At 36.3% G+C, this 21,435-nt stretch overlaps 1 protein-coding gene across 1 annotated transcript in view; it reads left to right on the top strand.

The window, feature by feature from the left end:
• The window catches only part of Lipt1 (Lipoyltransferase 1), a 514,034-nt gene that overhangs the window by 429,855 nt on the left and 62,744 nt on the right, over positions 1 to 21,435 (top strand). The window lies entirely within an intron of this gene.

The following is a 21,435-nucleotide window of genomic DNA, read 5'->3' as shown; positions in this document are numbered from 1 at the left end:
ATCTTAAGAACTGCAACCTCTCTGCGGGTGTTGGTAAATTGTGGTCAACCGTCTAATCCAACTAAACACAACGATAAAGTATCTACAGCCTTCTGTGTCAAAACTTTATCTGATTCGAAGAAATGCGTGAGCGGCTTTTGCTGAAAATTTATAATGCATTCTTCTGTAGATAACGCCAGACGTCGTGCTAACAGACGAGCTCATAAACATAAACACGACGTCCCAACCATTACCATCACCCCCACAAAGGTTGAAGCAGCCATCCGCAAGGCCAAGCCCTCAAAGTCGATAGGCCCCGACGGAATAGCCATGCCAATGCTTAAACACCTTGGCGATGAGGGAATAAAATACCTCACACATGTTTTCAACCTGTCACTGGAATCTTTCGTTATTCCCGAAAAATGGAAAATGGCAAGGATAATCCCGCTACTAAAGCCTGGCAAACCAGCTAACGAAGGCGAGTCTTATCGACAGATATCACTCCTTTTTCCAGTAGCTAATACATTGGAAACCGTTCTGCTCCCTCATTTCACGGCAAATCTTCGCCTAGCCACGCACCAACATGGCTTGCGTAAAATCTACAGCACCACCACCGCGCTCAATGCCATTAAGACGCAGCTTAATTACGGATTAAATCAGCAAAAACCCCATCATAGGACGGTGCGCGTGGCACTTGACCTGTCAAAATCTTTTAACACAGTCAACCACGGCATGCTACTCCAAGACATAGAAGGCTCATACCTTCCCGCTTGTCTAAGAAGATGGACCGCTAATTATCTGAGTGGTCGATAGGCGTCGATTCAATTTAGGAACGAAATTTTTAAACCTAGAAAAATTAAACAGCGGGTTCTACAGGGTGGTGTCCTATACCCGCTTCTGTTTAATTTTTACATATCAAAACTTCCTTCCCCACCAGAAGGAGCTACAATCATTTCATATGCTCACGACTGTACGATTATGGCTACAGGACCTGACCCTTCAATTGATGAATTAGTTTCTAAAATAAACAGCTATCTCCCCAATATTTCCGGTTTCTTCACCTCGCGCAACTTGGAATTATCACCGACAAAATCCACAGCCACCCTGTTTACGACGTGGAAGGAAAAGATGTCGCAAATAATGGACGTACGCATCGATGGTGTCACACTACCGACTGTCAGTCACCCAAAGATCTTAGGAGTAACGTTCGATAATACTCTAACCTTCAAGGCTCATGCCACCGAGATTGTTTCTAAAGTACAAAGTCGCACCAAATCCTCAAGTCGCTTGCCGGTAGCACATGGGGAAAAGATAAATAAATGTTGCTAACCACGTGCAAAGAAATTGGCCGGCCGCTCATGAGCTACGCGTCACCAGTCTGGTCGCCTGGTCTTAAAAATACACACTGGAAAAGGCCACAGGCCTGACAAAATGTTGCAATCAGAACTGTCTCCTTGTGACCCCCGAACAACATCTACATAGTGCGTCCAAAGAGCTCAATATTAAAGAGCACAACGAAATGCTGAACAAGCAGTTCTGGCTTGTCACAAACCAGGACACCCTAGCAAACAACTGCTTGATTTAGCACCGCCTCCACGGGGATTAAGGGAACATCTCCTAAAGCACTATGACGAGATCCGGCACCTGCTAACACATCCAGGCAAGCATAAACAGGCCCTTAGCCAAATCCACACAGAATCGGTAAACGCCTTCGTCAGGACGCGCCCGGTGAACCCCGTTATTAATATGCAATATCCCACCCTTGCATAAGAAGAAAGCACACTACCAAGGCAGACACGAGTCACCCTGGCCCAACTTCGTTCTGGATACTGTAACAGGTTAAACTCTTACTTGTCCAGAGTCAACCCCGACCTATGTAATGTATGTCCTGCATTTGATGTGTCCGCACATGACACCAACCATCTTTTCAATTGTAATGTGGAACCTGCGCCTCTAAAACCTATCTCCCTGTGGTCCGCCTCTGTTGAAACAATCAGTTTCCTTTGACTTCCGTTAGAGGACTTTGATGAAAATTTGTGAGTAGTCGTGCCCATTGAATGGGGCGAAGCACTGTTAATAGAACAACAACAATAGCAGAAGCTGTCAGAAAGAGTAGTCGATCAAAGCCTGGCAGAGGTTGGGAAGGCGGACGTTTCGCTTCTTCTTGGATTAATCAGAGAAAGCAAGTGGTTCGTTGAGGACCACTAGGAGGTAATGGGGTTAAACGAAGTGCCGCCATACTGCACTTAGTGCGGACTCACAATGGACAAAAATGTCTCCGAGTGGAAGTGTGGGTAATACACACGCACGCCCTCTTAACCTAACCAAATATAGTCAACTGAGTGAAAATATATAAAGGAATAAATAAAAAAATTAAGATTAACTAAATGATAAAATCAAGGAAAATAAAAAATTATATAATTTAATAAAATAAGTACATACGTCAAGAAAATGTTTATAAAATGAAAAAGCAAAAACTACAAAAAAGATTAAACAAACGTACTAGCACTACAAAGAAACATGTAAATATTTCGCCAAGTTCATACATAGAATTTCCTATAAAAAATAAAAAATTAATACATTTGACTTGTTTAGGAGCTAACTTGGCGTTGTAGTTTTCGATTTCGAAACTTTGATTGAAGATTCGGAGATATATACTTGTCCAATTTGAAACATGACATCCCTACTTCTAGTGTCGTATACCTTTTGACTTCTTTCATGGGCCAACTTCAGCCCTTTCCTAATTTTGTTTCTAATTAGTTGCAGCTTATCATTTCTGGCCTCTACCTCGCAGTCAACATCCTTCACCGTCGCACAGTGGCGCCTCTGCCGGTAAAACATGGCAAAAATCAAAAAAATCATGAAAGCTTTCGCTAATAGAGAATTTTCCAGAAAATTATTATGTTTTTTCACAGAAAATTATAGTTTACCAGGTAGAGCCGCTCAAAGTTGATCAATTTTCAACATTGGGAAAAATATGAAATTTTTCTTCTTTTTCGTTATATTTAAAATGGTTTTGTGTGTAAATAAGGCGGCCGGTTGTCGTTTTCTTGTATAGCATTAAAGATAATTTAATTTAGGATTGAAACAAACAAAAAATTGTTTTTTTTTTGTTAAAAGTTGGCGGATATACCTGTTTTTCGAAATGCCTATTTTTAGGCCCTTTTTAAAACTTTGATGGAAACAAAAATTTTAAATATGTGCTCCCTCAAATTAACAGTAGTTATTTGTGAAATATTCAGTTACATAAATTCGTAAAGTCTGCCTGCGTCCAGATGCAACTTCACTTTTTACATCAAACAAAGTTAAACAACCTTGGGCATAAATACGCGCCTGAGCAGGTATATATAATTCAGTACGGCCGTAAGGTCGTTTTTGTTATTGGAACTTGTCAACAACATACATTTTTATACCTTTCATGAAAATGAAATGGTATATTAATTTCGTCACGAAACCGAAAATTGTAAGTCCTTAAAGGAAAATAGATAGACCCACCATTAAGTATACCGAAATAATCAGGTTGAAGAGCTGAGTTGATTTAGCCATGTCCGTCTGTCCGTCTGTCTGTTTGTATGCAAACTAGTCCCTCAATTTTTGAGATATCTTGATAAAATTTGGTGGGCGGGTGTATTTGGGTGTCCGATTAGATATTTGTCGGAACCGACCGGATCGGACCACTATAGCATATATCCTCCATAGAACCGATTTTTCAGAAAAAGAGGATTTTTGTAATATCTTACCCAATTTAACAGATTGAAGCTTCAAACTTCACCATATACTTTCGTATATTGCACGTATTGTTGCCTGAAAAAATTGATGAGATCGGTCGTATATATAGTATATATCCCCCACAACCGATTGTTCAGATAAGGAACTATTCGTAATTACTGCCCTATTTTAAGAGCTAGAGGCTTCAAATTTCAACGAATGCTTACGTATATAGCATATATTGTTGTCTGAAAAAATCATAAAGATCGGTGGTATATATAGTATATATATGGTGGTATATATAGTATATATATATAGTATATATATATATATATATTTTCGCAAATTTTAGCCCCATTTTAACAGCTAGAAGCTTCAAATTTCACAGAATACTTACGTATATAGCATATATTGTTGTCTGAAAAAATCAGAGAGATCGGTTATATATATAGTATATATCTCATACAACCGATTGTTCAGATAAGAAACTTTTCGTAATTTTTACCCCATTTTAACAGCTATAAGCTTCAAATTTCACCGATTGCTTACGTATATAGCATATATTGTTGTCTGAAAAAATCATAGAGATCGGTTGTATATATAATATATATATGATGGTATATATAGTATATATATATAGTATATATATATTTTTTTTGCGATTTCGGCCTCATTTTAACAGCTATAAGCTTCAAATTTCACCAAATGCTTACGTGTATAGCATATATTGATGTCTGAAAAAATCGTTGAGATCGGTGGTATACATAGTATATATCTCATACAACCGATTGTTCAGATAAGAAACTTTGCGCAATTTCTGCCCCGTTTTAACAGCTAGAAGCTTCAAATTTCACAAAATGCTTACGTATATAGCATATATTGTTGTCTGAAAAAATCATAGAGATCGGTTGTATATATAATATATATATGATGGTATATATAGTATATATATATAGTATATATATATTTTTTTTGCGATTTCGGCCTCATTTTAACAGCTATAAGCTTCAAATTTCACCAAATACTTACGTATATAGCATATATTGTTGTCTGAAAAAATCATTGAGATCGGTGGTATATATAGTATATAACTCATACAACCGATTGTTCAGATAAGAAACTGTGCGCAATTTCTGCTCCTTTTTAACAGCTAGACGCTTCAAATTTCACCATATGCTTACGTATATAGCATATATTGTTGTCTGAAAAAATCATAGAGATCGGTGGTATATATATTATATACCCCATATAAACTCTAATTTTTGCCCCCTTTTTACGGCTAGAAGCTTCAAAATTCATCAAATTTCACCAAATAGTTACGTTTACGTCATATATTGTTGAAATACGTGATTCGTAGTCATAGTTTTTACACGCAGACCACAAAAAACCTGAAACTTTGCATCCTCACACAAAGTACCTACCTGTTTTTATACCTTTCATGAAAATGAAATGGTATATTAATTTCGTCACGAAACCGAAAATTGTAAGTCCTTAAAGGAAAATAAACAGACCCACCATTAAGTATACTGAAATAATCAGGTTGAAGAGCTGAGTTGATTTAGCCATGTCCGTCTGTCCGTCGGTCTGTTTGTATGCAAACTAGTCCCTCAATTTTTGAGATATCTTGATAAAATTTGGTGAGCGGGTGTATTTGGGTGTCCGATTAGACATTTGTCGGAACCGACCGGATCGGACCACTATAGCATATATCCTCCATACAACCGATTTTTCAGAAAAAGAGGATTTTTGTAATATCTTACCCAATTTAACAGATTGAAGCTTCAAACTTCACCATATACTTTCGTATATTGCACGTATTGTTGCCTGAAAAAATTGATGAGATCGGTCGTATATATAGTATATATCCCCCACAACCGATTGTTCAGATAAGGAACTTTTCGTAATTACTGCCCTATTTTAAGAGCTAGAGGCTTCAAATTTCAACGAATGCTTACGTATATAGCATATATTGTTGTCTGAAAAAATCATAAAGATCGGTGGTATATATAGTATATATATGGTGGTATATATAGTATATACATATAGTATATATATATAGTATATATATATATATATTTTCGCAAATTTTAGCCCCATTTTAACAGCTAGAAGCTTCAAATTTCACAGAATACTTACGTATATAGCATATATTGTTGTCTGAAAAAATCATAGAGATCGGTTGTATATATAGTATATATCTCATACAACCGATTGTTCAGATAAGAAACTTTTCGTAATTTCTACCCCATTTTAACAGCTATAAGCTTCAAATTTCACCGATTTCTTACGTATATAGCATATATTGTTGTCTAAAAAAATCATAGAGATCGGTTGTATATATAGTATATATCTCATACAACCGATTGTTCAGATAAGAAACTTTTCGCAATGTCTACCCCATTTTAACAGCTATAAGCTTCAAATTTCACCGATTGCTTACGTATATAGTATGTATTGTTGTGTCAAAAAATCATAGAGATCGGTGATATATATAATATATATATGATGGTATATATAGTATATATATATTTTTTTGCGATTTCGGCCTCATTTTAACAGCTATAAGCTTCAAATTTCACCAAATGCTTACGTGTATAGCATATATTGATGTCTGAAAAAATCATTGAGATCGGTTGTATACATAGTATATATCTCATACAACCGATTGTTCAGATAAGAAACTTTGCGCAATTTCTGCCCCGTTTTAACAGCTAGAAGCTTCAAATTTCACAAAATGCTTACGCATATAGCATATATTGTTGTCTGAAAAAATCATAGAGATCGGTGGTATATATATTATATACTTCATATAAACTGTCATTTTTGCCCCTTTTTTACGGCTAGAAGCTTCAAAATTCATCAAATTTCACATCAAATAGTTACGTTTACGTCATATATTTTTGAAAGACGTGATTCGTAGTCATAGTTTTTACATGCAGACCACAAAAAACGTGAAGCTTTGCATCCTCACACAGATTACCTACCTATTTTTTATTTTATATTTATCTTAAAAATCGTTTAGATATGTTCAAATTTCACCAAATGCTTAGGTGTATAGCATATATTGTTGTCTGAGAAAATCATAGATACCGGTGGTATATATAGTATATATCTCATACAACCGATTGTTCAGATAAGAAACTTTGCGCAATTTCTTCCCCATTTTAACAGCTAGAAGCTTCAAATTTCACCAAATGCTTACGTGTATAGCATATATTGTTGTCTGAAAAAATCATTGAGATCGGTGGTATATATAGTATATACCTCATACAACCGATTGTTCAGATAAGAAACTGTGCGCAATTTCTGCCCCTTTTTAACAGCTAGACGCTTCAAATTTCACCATATGCTTACGTATATAGCATATATTGTTGTCTGAAAAAATCATAGAGGTCGGTGGTATATATATTATACAAAAAACCTGAAACTTTGCATCCTCACACAAAGTACCTACCTGTTTTTTATTTTATATTTATCTTAAAAATCGTTAAGGTATGTAGATCTGTTCACTATATATTTCTTATCTTATACATCCGATTATTCGGAGATTACGAGCGGGTTAAGATTATTGTTCAGCCCCATTCATGAAAGGTATGAAGTCTTCGGCACAGCCGAAGACAGTCCCGTTTTTACTTGTTTTAGTTACGAATTGTAAACCTGAAATTCATTTTAATAATTTGAGTAGATATATAAAGCTATCCATCATACAATGCACGTTATCATTCGTCTTTGGAGATTAAGGAACTAAGTATTCTGTTTACTTAAATAAAGTGAATAGTATTTTTAAATATAGTTCACAGATTAATATTTAGTCAGATACACTCGAAGCCAATTCTAATATGTATCTAGAACACTCGAAACTATTTGCGGTGTTTAAATCTACAAAGGCAAGACGGGACTTCGTTGAGACTATTATGAGAGAATTAGCGAGTGAAACAAGCATTCAAGAAAAGGAGGGCCTGGAAGAAAAAATTGGTTTACAATACATTATGATAGAAAGAAAATGGAAGGACGTCTATCGTAACAATTCAAAATTTCTAAGTAAGCATGAAAAGTGGCTAGCTGAAAAAACTTTTTTGGACGAAGAAACGCCTAGCACGTCAACAAATCCAACTAGAGGGAGACCAACAAAACCCATAGAAGAGTGTTCTACCTACACAAGGAAAAGGAAGCTGTCTGATACCACAAAAGCTATGGCCACGACTCATCTTTCAGAAACACTGGCTATTAAATATAAAAAAGGCGAAGAAAACGTGAAGTCTCATATAACAGAAGCAGTTGCGGTAGCAAGACCAGTGCGACTGACGAGGATCAGAAACAGCTTTCCCATACCACCAAATGCGCTACCTAGGAAATACACTCCCGAAGAAGCTTTGGCGCTGTTTATAGATATCGGTTTAACGAAGAAAAAATATATTATATTGCGTAAGTCATTATTGCAACGTAATGCCGATATTTTACCTGGATACAAAAAAATTACTCAAGCCAAGAAAGAAGCAGTTCCTCTAAGTCCCAAAATAACCGAATTATCAGCTGAAATTGAGCTACAAAACCTAATGGATCATACGCCTACACGACTCCTTCAAAGTTTTACTGAAGAAAAGTTGAAACCACTGCCAAAGGAGCTAGCATTGATAACTAAGTGGGCTGTGATGGATATCAGGACAAAGCGCATATAAACAAAGAATAAATGTAGACGAAACAATTACAGATAGTAATCACCCCTATTCTGCATTTCGATTACGTTCCCGTTCTACGCTCCGCTTTAATCGAAGTTTGGTATTCTGCATTACGACGGAATCGTAAAGAGAAGAGGAAGAGCAAATGATTTTTCGAAATCAGCTGTTGGTACGGAATGTGTGAACATTGTAACAAAATAAATTAAAGAACATTTGTTAAAAACACCTAAAAACGTTTATATTTTATTATCCACGTCATTTTGTACAAAAAAAGCAATAGAATATATTGTCGCAGTGTTATATTTTTTTGAGTGAAGTGCTTTCATAATTGTAAGTGTGTTTTTGTCGTTCTTTTGGCCAATTCCCTGCCGTGGCGACCAAGTTTTGTTAAAACGGATTCCTGCCCGAATATAGTTGCCATTTTCTGAATTTTAAGGATGCTAATTTCATTGCACTGGCCTAAAAGACCTTATAAAGGTTTATTTATTCTTTCCGCAAGGATTGTTTACGTTTTCGCTTCACCTTCCTCTACGCCGGCAGCTTGCTTTGGCATATAACTGGACCCAACGAACAGACACAAATTATAGCTGTCTATTATAATGGAATCAATAGCCGCGGCATTATTTATGGAGTTGGAAAGCAACGCATACGAAAATTGCCAGGCGAGAATGGAAAGGCAAATATTGCGAGATTTGTGTAATCCATTTGAGATGAGTGACGAATTGTAAGAAATTGAACTTAAAAGTGGTAAAGTTTAATGACTTATTTTCTTATTTAGGTTCAAAACAAACTTTCGACTTAACAAGGACTCTTTCAAGTATGTGTTAGATACTTTTGCGGGGCAAATACGTCCAAGGACTTCGACATCGACATGTTGTTTTTGACCTGGAAACATATAAAAAACAATCATCATCAAGCCTTCTACGTTTCTTAACAAGTTTTACTTACATTTTTGTCCAAATTCTGTTATAAATTAATAAAAAAATAAAAAGAAAATATTTTTCCGCCAACTAATTTGCAACTTAGAAAAACGGAACTATGATCGAAATGCAGAATACAAAAAATCGAACGATTCGAAGTTGGATCGAAAGGGGTTGGAACACAGAATACCAAAATTGCCAAATCGAAAAAATTCCAATCCAAGTCGAAATGCAGAATAGGGCTGAATATGTTTATGACTTCTATTGTTCCATTACTACTAAAAGATGAAGCTTCAGAATATTGGAAAAATCCACGTCCGTCATCAACTATATTGTACCGCCCGATATTATTTAAATACGAGGAGTTTTGAAAATCTTGATGATTCAATAACTGACAAACTAAATTATGAGTATGGAATATCTCCTTTGCATGCTAGGATAAGATGTATGGAATTTGTTTTGAAGCTGGCTTATACACTACCACAACAAGGAGAAGTTTTCGACGACAATACAACATGTAAGGAGAAACAAAACAGGAGAAAAAAAAATAATTCTATAAAGAGATTGGCTTTAGAGTTGACTGTCCAAAGTATGGATACGGAAATACAAATGATGGTAACTCCTCAAGAAATTTTTTTGAAAAGGATGAAGTGACTGCTCGCATAACAGGAGTTCATAGAGATATTGTGAAAAGATTGGGAGTAATTTTATATATTTTAAACTGCCATGAACCAGTTAATGGACCCAAATTTGGAGAATATGCATCTAAAACTACAGAGTTGCTGCATCAAAAGTAACCTGAGAAGAAACTTACACCAACGGTACATAAAATTTTAGCACATGGAAAAGATTTAATAGAGTACCAGTGCTTACCATTAGGAGAATTGTCTGAAGAAGCTCAATAATCTAAGAACAAGGACTACAAAAGATATAGATGTATGAACACCTTCAAAGTATCACGAGTTAGACAAAACGAAGACCTTTTCAACATGTTAGCTATCTCTTCTGATCCAGTCATAACATCTATGAGGTATGTAAGAACACAAAAAGATCTTACAGATGCGTATAGCTCAGAAATGGTTCCAGTGACGATGACTATGTTAAGATAAAATAAGTTTCTCACTTCTTATCACAACGATGAAAAAGAGATTTACTAATCAATTTTGTTACTTTACTGAAAAATAAGATATCTATTTATTTCAAAAAAAAAAAAGAATTAATTTAGTAATTTATAAATATATACTTTTCGTTATTGCATTTCTCTAAAGTTTATCAAATTTATTTTAAAGCTTAGGCATTTCGCCTTCAAACGAGTATTAAATTTTTATAGAAATCAATACGTCTATCGAGTTTGGTACAAATTGGTAAAGCGGTTACTAAAATCAAACTTTTTAGCATAAATGGGCAGTGCCACTCCCTTTTTCCAAGATTCGTTGGCTGTTTAATCTTTATCTCAAATAAAATTTCATTGAACCACTTTCAATAACTTTTAGTTATTAATAAAATACATATTTGGCTTGTAAATTAAAAAAAAAACATAAAATTTTACGATGAATTTTTTTTAAATATATAAAGTGATAACGTAAAATGGTAGACCAAACTACTATGTAGATTAATATTTCATTACAGTCAATATTTACTCTGTACATGATACAATTGTTGAAACAAATTAAATCATAAAACAAGACGATGTGGTCCTATTTTCGCAAATCTGTCAATGACATTCTCAGGTGTTACTTCAATGTCGAAATGCGTATGTAGTAGTGCCAAACCGAGCAATCTTTCTTGTAGCATCGTAGTTCTGAGCCATGTTTTCAAACGGCGAAGGGTGGAAAAACAGCGTTCAGAGCTCGCGTTTGTCACAGGAAATGTGCAGAATATGCGAAGAAAAACGTGAATTATTGGGTATATATCGACATCGCATTGCTTTAACGTTTCCCATGCAGAGGTCGGCAACTTATTTGTTTTCAAATTTTGCTGGAGCTGCCAATGAATTTGCCACTGATTCAACTCGCCCTTAAGCCTTAAACGTTGAACGACGTTGTCATAATTCAGAAGACCGTTGAATCTTGTAATCAAGCAGGTGATCAGATTTTCAATTTCATTTGCCTTAAGAGTACACACTTTCTCAGGAAGCAGCGAACATAACTGGAATCCATCCAAAACTTCTTTTGAAAAACGAGTTTTCAAATCTTCACTGATACTGTCCAACAGAGGAATATACACGGAGACCCTGTAGTAATCTTCACAAGTTGGCATGCTGTAATTGTTGCGTCCTGTTTGTCTGCTAGATGTTTTTGGTTTTCCCTCGTTGACATCTAGTTCTTCCGCCAATTTTTTTCGCATCTGAATAAATAATCTTGAAAGTTTGATCTGCGGTATTTCCTTTTGGAGTATGACCCTGAGTGAATGAGTGAGCGACAATACATCACACAGACAAAAGAGCCCGACAATGAATTCAAATTTGCACACAGCTGCAATAAGAACCGTTGCTTTACCACCTGTTTCTCTGTTCCTCCACTCACTTATTTTTGTCAAAGCATCCACAATCAGTGGCATTTTCGCAGCAAACTGAATCACTGCATCATGACGTTGCACCCATCGTGTTTCACATAATTGAACAAGTTGTTCCCCAAGTAAATTATATAACGCTGTGGCACGCTTAGGATACGACTTTTTAAAGAACTTGTCGACCTCTCGAATGGTACTGCAAACTATCTCGATTACTCGTACTTTTACAGATTTGGATATGCTGCTGTTGAGTTTATGAGAGAAACAGGGACTTACTACAGCATTTTCTGCTTCTTTTCGGATTTCGTTGACGGCTCCGCAATCTGAGAGCATGACGGCACACGCATCGGTTCCTATTGATGCACACAATTTAATGTTAAGTCCCATTTTCTTCATTTCCTTCAAAACCATTTGCCCGAGACCGACTCCCGTTAAAGATAATTCTCTGTCAGTTTGGTTGTCTTCTTTAGCAGTCGTAGGCGACGAATTTTCATCTTCCACTTCAGAGTCATAAGCATCTGCAGTAGTATTCTTGGATAGCTCATCAAAAGCATGCAAAAACGTGCAGAAGTCCTCTCTTATGGTGGGTCCTTCTACAGAAAAATCAACATATCGAAGTACTATACTAACCTGTAACCAACCAAAACCAAAAAAATTATATTAATAAGTATTAAGTATTTTTTAAAATTCAAAAAGAAAATTAAACTGGACATCGGAATGTCAAAAATTGAGCTGAAACAAATCATGCTACTATTCAAATTATCACGGAAAATGCAGTGTGAAATTGGTATGGATATTTCTTCCTAATAACTCTATATGAAACGAATTAATGACAAAGTAAATTTAAAAAGCGTTTTGAATAAACCGCAATGTATGCAAAACGATTACTCGTTTAAAAAATATATTCCGGCAAATTATTTTTCAAAATTACGACACAGGTTTTCTCTAATTATAACGTAAAAAATATGTATTACCTGAGCTTTTCCTGAAAGATCTGGAGATTCATCAAAAACAAGCGAGTAGTATTCAGCTCGAGTCACTCTCATCAAAATTGTCTGTAATATTTCAGCCCTGCAACACTCAATTAGCTGATTTTGTGTGTCTTTACTTATATATGTTGCTCTCGAAGACGTGTTATTGAGATGAGATTCCAGAAGTTTGTCACCTGAATCAACCATCAACCTGAGCACTGCCCTAAAGTTTCCCTCATTCTGCTTACAAGTTTGATCCAAAGCAACGGCCCATAATCTCTGTGACCACGGAGTGCAATGTTCTGCCTTCCTAAAAAAATAATAGCCTTCGTAATTCGTACAAGTTTTTCTCTATTCTCTTGTTTCGCTCTAAGATAATTATTGTCGAGAAGACTTATTACTTCATTTTGAGGGTTATGATGGTTTCTCAAGAAGTCCTTTCCCGCAACCATTGCATTTTTGTGGTAAATATTTTGTGCGTGTACTTCTAAATCGTTTCTGGTTCCAACTAAGTTCTTGAAATTTGTTAATGGCTTAGCTACGAGAGCTCCCAAAGAAATTTTGCGACCATCTAGGGGCGTGAACCATGGGCAATATTTACAGAAGAGGCCCTGTTTCACATTGGATAGTACAAGCCATTCTTTGTAAGCATTTAAATGTTTATGGGTTATATAATTTTTAATCTCTTTACCAGAAACCATTCTCGCTGAAAATGGAAAAGTATAATTTTCTGGAGGAACCCAAGGATTTTCAAGCAAAGATTTCTTTGTGTAATCGTCGATTCTTTGTCCTATATAATCACCTACGTCGTTCGTAACTTTTACTGGATCATAAAGAATTTGCTGAAGTTGTGCAGCTTTTGAGGTAGATGGTATGCTAGCGTGCGAACTCTCCATTTCACATCTAGAATTGTCTGCTTCAGTGACAGAACTTGTGGACTCTGGCGGTCTGTCTGTAAAGCATGTATGTACTTAAATAAGAATTTCATTCGGGTATTCCACAGCTTATCAAGAAGAGTTTATAAATTGTTGCAGCCAAAGCGTGGGCAAAGCACTAACAATATTTTTAATCCTCTTCAAAAATTAAACCCTTTATTCATAAAAAAAAATAAATAGGTTTATAAAGCTCTTATGATTGGAAATTTTAATGGGAATGTCATTTGGAAATGGAATTTCAAACTATAACTTGTAAGTTCATGTTTTTTTCAGCTGCTTTGCCCAACTAATCTCTCGCATAAGTTTAAACTATTCTAGTTTTCTTAAGAAAAATAAATATTCTTCTCAAAATTACGAAGCACTTGACGTTCAAACTGCGCTTTTGCACTAAATACTTTTCATTTTCTCTAGGGAAATTGTTAAACTTCCTCAGTAACATAAATGGGAAGTATCAATAAATTACGTATTATTTTAATCAATTGCCAAAAGTCGCACAATTAGATATCGGCGAATATTCGAAAAAATTTAGTTTATACGAAAAACTACTTACCATTACAGTGTCTTTTGTTTACAGGAATTATTCCTAAATAATTAATTTTCACAGTACAAACCAATAACGCAATTAAAATCGCAACACAATGACTCTCTACGACCCGCAATTACACTTTGACTTCGTTTAGATTTCACAAAAAAATATATTTCGCTAGAATACCGCTATAAATATTGTTTGCTCATCTTGTTCGGACGTGTTTTACTAATCGCTCTGTGTTTTGTACACTTTATGAGTTTAAAAATAAAATAAAAATGACTATAGTCTTTTTTCTCTTGGGTAAAATTTAAGAAATAATAAAAAAAGACAAAGTGCAATACTATTAAAGTGAAGGTTGGATAAATTAAATGATACCAATAAATCATAATTTCTGTACAACGAACGTACATTAACACAAACATAAATCAGAGAGTGATAAAACTTAATATGCCGTGCAACTGCGGTCAAAAAGTGAACCGTGAGAATCCAAAAGTGCAGTGCAATGGATGTAAAGAGTTTTTTCACCTTGAATGTGTAGGTTTGCTTCAGAGTGACTTGGATTTTCTGCTCACTTTAGGAAAGCCTTTTTTCTGCAAAGCCTGCTCAGCTGAGAGGCGCTCATCTATACGTTCGCAGCCCCTGTCAACTCTGCCGCTTAAAACAAATAATATATCTGATGTCAGTGAAGATGTGCATAATCCGAAGCATCAAATTGCTTTTCTTGCTAATGAGCTTAGTAAAGTAAGGCAAGAGAATCAACACATTCTGTTACGTGTCAATGCATTGCATGAAGACAACAAAAATCTACTGCTGAAATCTGATGATCTTATTGCCGAAGTTCGCTCTTTGCGCTCTCAGGTTGATGCTAAAGATTCCGCTCTCTCAACACTAACTATTGAAGTTAAAAATCTTAGTAGCATTGTTGCTAAATTAGCTATTAACCTACCAAAGCAGCCTACAACCGCTGAAATTATTGCTGCGAATGCTGAGAGCGTAAAGCCAATAAATTCAAAAATAAAGGAAACATAATTGCAAATGAGTCAGAACCTCAAATGAGCACAAATGATGACGTTACTATTTTGCCTTCCTCTTCTGTCAATGATGTACCTATTGATAGTGAAATGACGTCAACGTCCCAATCTAAAGTGCGTAATGCTGCAGGCACTAAAAATGTTAAGCGTAAGCTAGCAGTGACACCTCATGCTGCGTCGCCTCTGCTACGCCTACATTTGCAACTGTTGCTAAATCTGCTGTTGCATCCACAGTGCGCCAAGTAACCCAGCGGGAAATTCAAGCAAAAAGTACTCGAAGGAAATTAAGTAAGCCCATTGTTATTGGTAATTGTAATACCAGCGAGTTAAAAGTAGTTCCAGTTTTCAAGTTTATGCATATTTCGTCATTTTTGCCTACTATTAAGGAATCTGATATATTATCGTATGTTTCAAGTCATGCTAAAATTGAACCCAATATATTGATATGTCATACATTGGTAAAGAAAGACATTTCCATACATAGCCTAACCAAAGTCAATTTCAAATTGGGTGTTTCGGAATGTTCATTTGATAAGGTGCTTAATCCAGCTATATGGCCTGAATTTGTGAAAATTCGTCCGTTTCGTTTTTTTCACCAAGAAGGTGTATCAACACAACAACGATAACCAGTTCCGTTAATAACAATCCTGCCAAAAAATTAAAAATATATTATCAAAATGTTTCTGGGTTGAGAACCAAATCTAAGCTGCTTTATGCCTTGAGCTCGCACCTGGACTATGATATTGTTGTTCTCGTTGAGACGTGGCTAAACGAGAGTTTCTTTGATAATGAATATTTCGATTCGAATTTATACAATGTGTTTCGAAAGGACCGTGATTATATTAAAACTGGTCACAGTAGAGGCGGAGGTGTTCTTATAGCAGTTAATCGGAAATTTCGCTCGTCACTCGTGACATTAAAGAATGATGATACATTATTGGATCAGGTCTGCGTGGCAGTAAAAGGCGTTTCAAACATTTTAATCTGCGCTTCTTATATACCTCCGACAAGCAACGATATGCTATACCGAGCACATGTGGACAATATTTTATCAGTAGCATCTAGTCATAATAATGATAGTATCTGTGTCATGGGTGACTTCAACTTGGGAAATATTGTTTGGTCTTATATTGATGATAGTAATGAGCTATATGCAAATAACGTAAATAGTATATCTGAATCCTACTTGGTTGATAACTTATCCAGTTGCGGCCTTTCTCAGATAAATGGTTTTCGAAATCGGCTTTCTCGCATTTTAGACTTAATTTTTGTCAACGATAATGTACATTTTTCTTTATTTGAATGCCTTGATCCTTTATCTACTCCTGGTATTCATCATATACCATTCGTTTTAAAGGTCGAATTCTATGAGTTTAATTCGGTTCATTATGATGAACAAGTTACTAATTTCTGCTTCAGTCGAATGGATGCCGATATGGTTAACCTTGCAGTTGATGCCATTGATTGGAATTCAATATTTTCCAACGTTGATGTTGCCAACTGCTTTGAAATCTTTAAATATAAGTTAGGTGAGATTTGCGTTAAGCACATCCCAATTCTTAAGAAACCCAGATATAAAATACCTTGGTATACAGAACGATTGTTAAAAGTTAAGAATTTAAGAAACAAATATTTCAAGAAGTTTAAATTGTCCAAATCTGTTATATATAAAGAGAAATTTCTGTTTTATTCGAGTAAATTTAAATCCATGAACAGGGACTTGAAGCGTAATTATACTCGTAAGTTCGAATCGGATATAAAGCAAAACTCGAAATCATTTTGGAGATATGTCAATTCCAGAAAATCGTGTTCGAGTATACCTTCTGTTGTCTATCTCAATGAGACCAAAGCGCACTCCACTATTGAAGCTGTTAATCTCTTTGCTGATTTCTTCAAGTCAAACTTCGAAGCTGGCACTGACTTTGATCAGGTGTGTTACACGAACATAAATTCCCCAATAAATTTTGGATCGCTAACCCTAACGCTCGCTGATATAGAAGAAGGAATCCGACAACTGAAGATGTCTACTAAAACCGATGTGGATGGGTTGTCTTCATACCTATTAAAAAAATGTTCTGCCCTTGCTTCCCCATTGTTAGTTATGTTCAATAAATCACTTGAACGAAGAGTGTTTATTGATGCGTGGAAAGTCAGTTCTATCACTCCAGTGTTTAAAAGTGGTAATAAAAACAATATTGCGAATTATCGGCCAATTTCAAAGATATCATCAGTCTCAAAACTATTTGAGGCTATAGTTAAAAATAAAATTTATTTTACGGTAAATCACTTGATCTCCGCTCAACAACACGGTTTTGTTAAAGGTCGCTCAACAGTCTCAAACCTCGCCGTATTTTCGGAATACTGCATTTCTGCGTTTCAAAATCGCCTTCAAGTTGATTCAGTTTACACTGACTTTTCAAAAGCTTTTGACAAGGTGAACCACACAATTTTATTATTGAAACTGACAGCTCTAGGATTTCATTCCACTCTTTTAAAATGGCTTGAATCCTATCTCTCCTCTCGTAAATGTGTGGTTACGGTTGATGGGGCATCATCTGATCCTTTCATTGCGACTTCTGGGGTTCCACAGGGTAGCATACTGGGCCCGCTTCTCTTCGTAATTTTCATCAATGATATAACCAGCTGTTTCAATTACGCAAATTTTCTGTTGTACGCTGATGATCTTAAGATTTTTTCGACAATTACGAGCAATGAAGATATGGTAAGGCTACAATCTGATATAGATAATGTTGCCGACTGGTGTAAACGTAATAAGTTGAATCTTAATATAAAAAAGTGCTCACATGTTTGCTACTCAAAGTCTCGCTGTCCGTTACCCACATGGTATAAAATCGATGGTCTTCGATTATCCACTTTAAGTGAAATTACTGATCTTGGTGTTGTATTCGATTGTAAATTACTGTTTCAAACCCATTTGAATTACATAATAGCGAAGGCATATTCAACACTTGCCTTCATCAAACGATTTAGCTCTGATTTTACCGATCCTTACACATTAAAATTGCTATACACCTCTCTTGTGCGGTCTAAATTAGAATACGCCGTCTTTATCTGGAGGTCATTCTATAATTGTCACATTACCAGGCTTGAACGTGTGCAAAAAGTTTTTGTTCGCTTTGCCCTACGGTCGTTGCATTTCAATGACCCGATTCCTTCTTACAGTAGTCGCTGTTTGCTCATAAGCTTAAAATCGTTAAACAGTAGACGTTCTATTCTGTCTCTCACCTTTGTTTTTGACTTGATAAGTGGAGCGATTGACTGCCCGTTTCTGCTGGCCAGAATTTGTTTCAACATCCCACAGAGGAGTCTACGCAATCACGATACTTTCTGGCTGGACACGGTTAGAAAAAATTACGCGTCTAATGCTCCAATTTCAAGAGCTTTAAAAGAGTTTAATATGCTATCAAATCCTGTGGGTCTGGACTTTTCCTCCACAAAACATATGTTTAAATCGATATTAAATGACTTATGTACCTAAACTTTTAGGTAACTTTTAGTTTTTACGATTAAATAACTATGTGTCTATTTTTTTTTTTCTTGTAATCTGTATGAAAATGTTCACATTTTCTAGATTAAAACGAGATAAATAAATAAATAAATTATCACAGCATGCTTTGCAACTCAAATTCAAATTTTGAATTGTATTTCTGACGCAATGGCTTAGTGGTTGTTGCTGTAGCAGCACATTCACTTGACTCGCGCTGGCTAACACGGGCTACCTAGTTCCTCCGCCCCCCCCCTCCCCCCCCTGGAACCGCGCATGATATAAGTAAATTATGTCAACGTTCAACTCCAGTAATGATATGCGCCCTTTTTCATTTAATTTGTCTAGGATTCTTTTAATGCCATAAGTCGAACAAAAATTTAGCAATCCTTGTGAAATTTGGTAGGGGCTTAGATTCTGGGACGATAACTTATTTCTGGGAAAAAGGGCGAAATCGGTTGAAGCTACGCCCAGTTTTTATACACAGTCGACCGTCTGTCCTTCCGCTCGGTCGTTAACACGATAACTTGAGCAAAAATCGATATATCTTTACTAAACTCAGTTCACGTACTTATCTGAACTCACTTTGTATTGGTATAAAAAATGGCCGAAATCCGACTATGACCACGCCCACTTTTTCGATATCGAAAATTACCAAAAACGAAAATAATGCCATAGTTATATACCAAATACGAAAAAAGGAATGAAACATGGTATTTGGATTGGTTTATTGACGCAAAATATAACTTTAGAAAAAATCTTTGTAAAATGGGTGTGACACCTACCATATTAAGTAGAATGAAATGAAAAAGTTCTGCAGGGCGAAATAAATCCCTTGAAATCTTGGCAGGAATACTGTTCGTGGTATTATATATATAAATAAATTAGCGGTGTCCAACAAATGATGTTCTGGGTCACCCTGGTCCACATTTTGGCCAATATCTGGAAAACGCCTTCACATATACAACTACCACCACTCCCTTTTAAAAGCCTCATTAATACCTTTAATTTGATACCCATATCGTACAAACACATTCTAGAGTCACCCCTGGTCCACCTTTATGGCGATATATCGAAAAGGTGTCCACGTATAGAACTAAGCCCCACACCCTTTTAAAATACTCATTAACACCTTTCGTTTGATACGCATATTGTACAAACACATTCTAGAGTCACCCCTGGTCCACCTTTATGGCGATATCTCGAAAAGACGTCCACATATAGAACTAAGGCCCACTCCCTTTTAAAACACTCATTAACACCTTTCGTTTGATACCCATATTGTACAAACGCATTCTAGAGTCACCCCTGGTCCACCTTTATGGCGATATCTTGAAAAGGCGTCCACCTATAGAACTAAAGCCTACTCCCTTGAAAATGTTCATTATCCCCTTTCATTTGATACCCATATCGTACAAACAAATTCTAGGGTCACCCCTGGTCCACCTTTATGGCGATATCTCGAAACGGCGTCTACCTATGGAACTAAGGATCGCTATCTTTTAAAATACTCATTAACACTTTTCATTTGATACCCATATCGTACAAACAAATTCTAGAGTCACCCCTGTTCAACCTTTATGCCGATATCTCGAAAAGGCGACCACCTATACAACTACCACCACTCCCTTTTAAAACCCTCATTAATACCTTCAATTTGATACCCATATCGTACAAACACATTCTAGAGTCACCCCTGGTCCACCTTTATGGTGATATCTCGAAAAGGCGTCCACCTATAGAACTAAGCCACACGCCCTTTTAAAACACTCATTAACACCTTTCGTTTGATACGCATATTGTACAAACACATTCTAGAGTCACCCCTGGTCCACCTTTATGGCGATATCTCGAAAAGGCGTCCACATATAGAACTAAGGCCCACTCCCTTTTAAAACACTCATTAACACCTTTCGTTTGATACCCATATTGTACAAACGCATTCTAGAGTCACCCCTGGTCCACCTTTATGGCGATATCTTGAAAAGGCGTCCACCTATAGAACTAAACCCCACGCCCTTTTGAAATACTCATTATAACCTTTCGTTTGATACCCATATTGTACAAACGCATTCTAGAGTCACCCCTGGTCCACCTTTATGCCGATATCTCGAAAAGGCGACCACCTATACAACTACCACCACTCCCTTTTAAAACCCTCATTAATACCTTTAATTTGATACCCATATCGTACAAACACATTCTAGAGTCACCCCTGGCCCACCTTTATGGCGATATCTCAGAAAGGCGTCCACCTATAGAACTAAGCCCCACGCCCTTTTAAAATACTCATTAACACCTTTCGTTTGATACCCATATTATACAAACGCATTCTAGAGTCACCCCTGGTCCACCTTTATGCCGATATTTCGAAAAGGCGACCACCTATACAACTACCACCACTCCATTTTAAAACACTCGTTAATACCTTTAATTTGATACCCATAGCGTACAAACACATTCTAGAATCACCCCTGGTCCACCTTTATGGCGATATCTCGAAAAGGCGTCCACCTATAGAACTAAACCCCACGCCCTTTTGAAATACTCATTATAGCCTTTCGTTTGATACCCATATTGTACAAACGCATTCTAGAGTCACCCCTGGTCCACCTTTATGGCGATATCTCGAAAAGGCGTCCACCTATAGAACTAAGGCCCACTCCC

This window comes from Eurosta solidaginis, chromosome 3 (assembly GCF_040869045.1).
Source record: "Eurosta solidaginis isolate ZX-2024a chromosome 3, ASM4086904v1, whole genome shotgun sequence".
NCBI lineage: Eukaryota > Metazoa > Arthropoda > Insecta > Diptera > Tephritidae > Eurosta > Eurosta solidaginis.
This window is presented reverse-complemented; position numbering and strand designations above follow the sequence as displayed.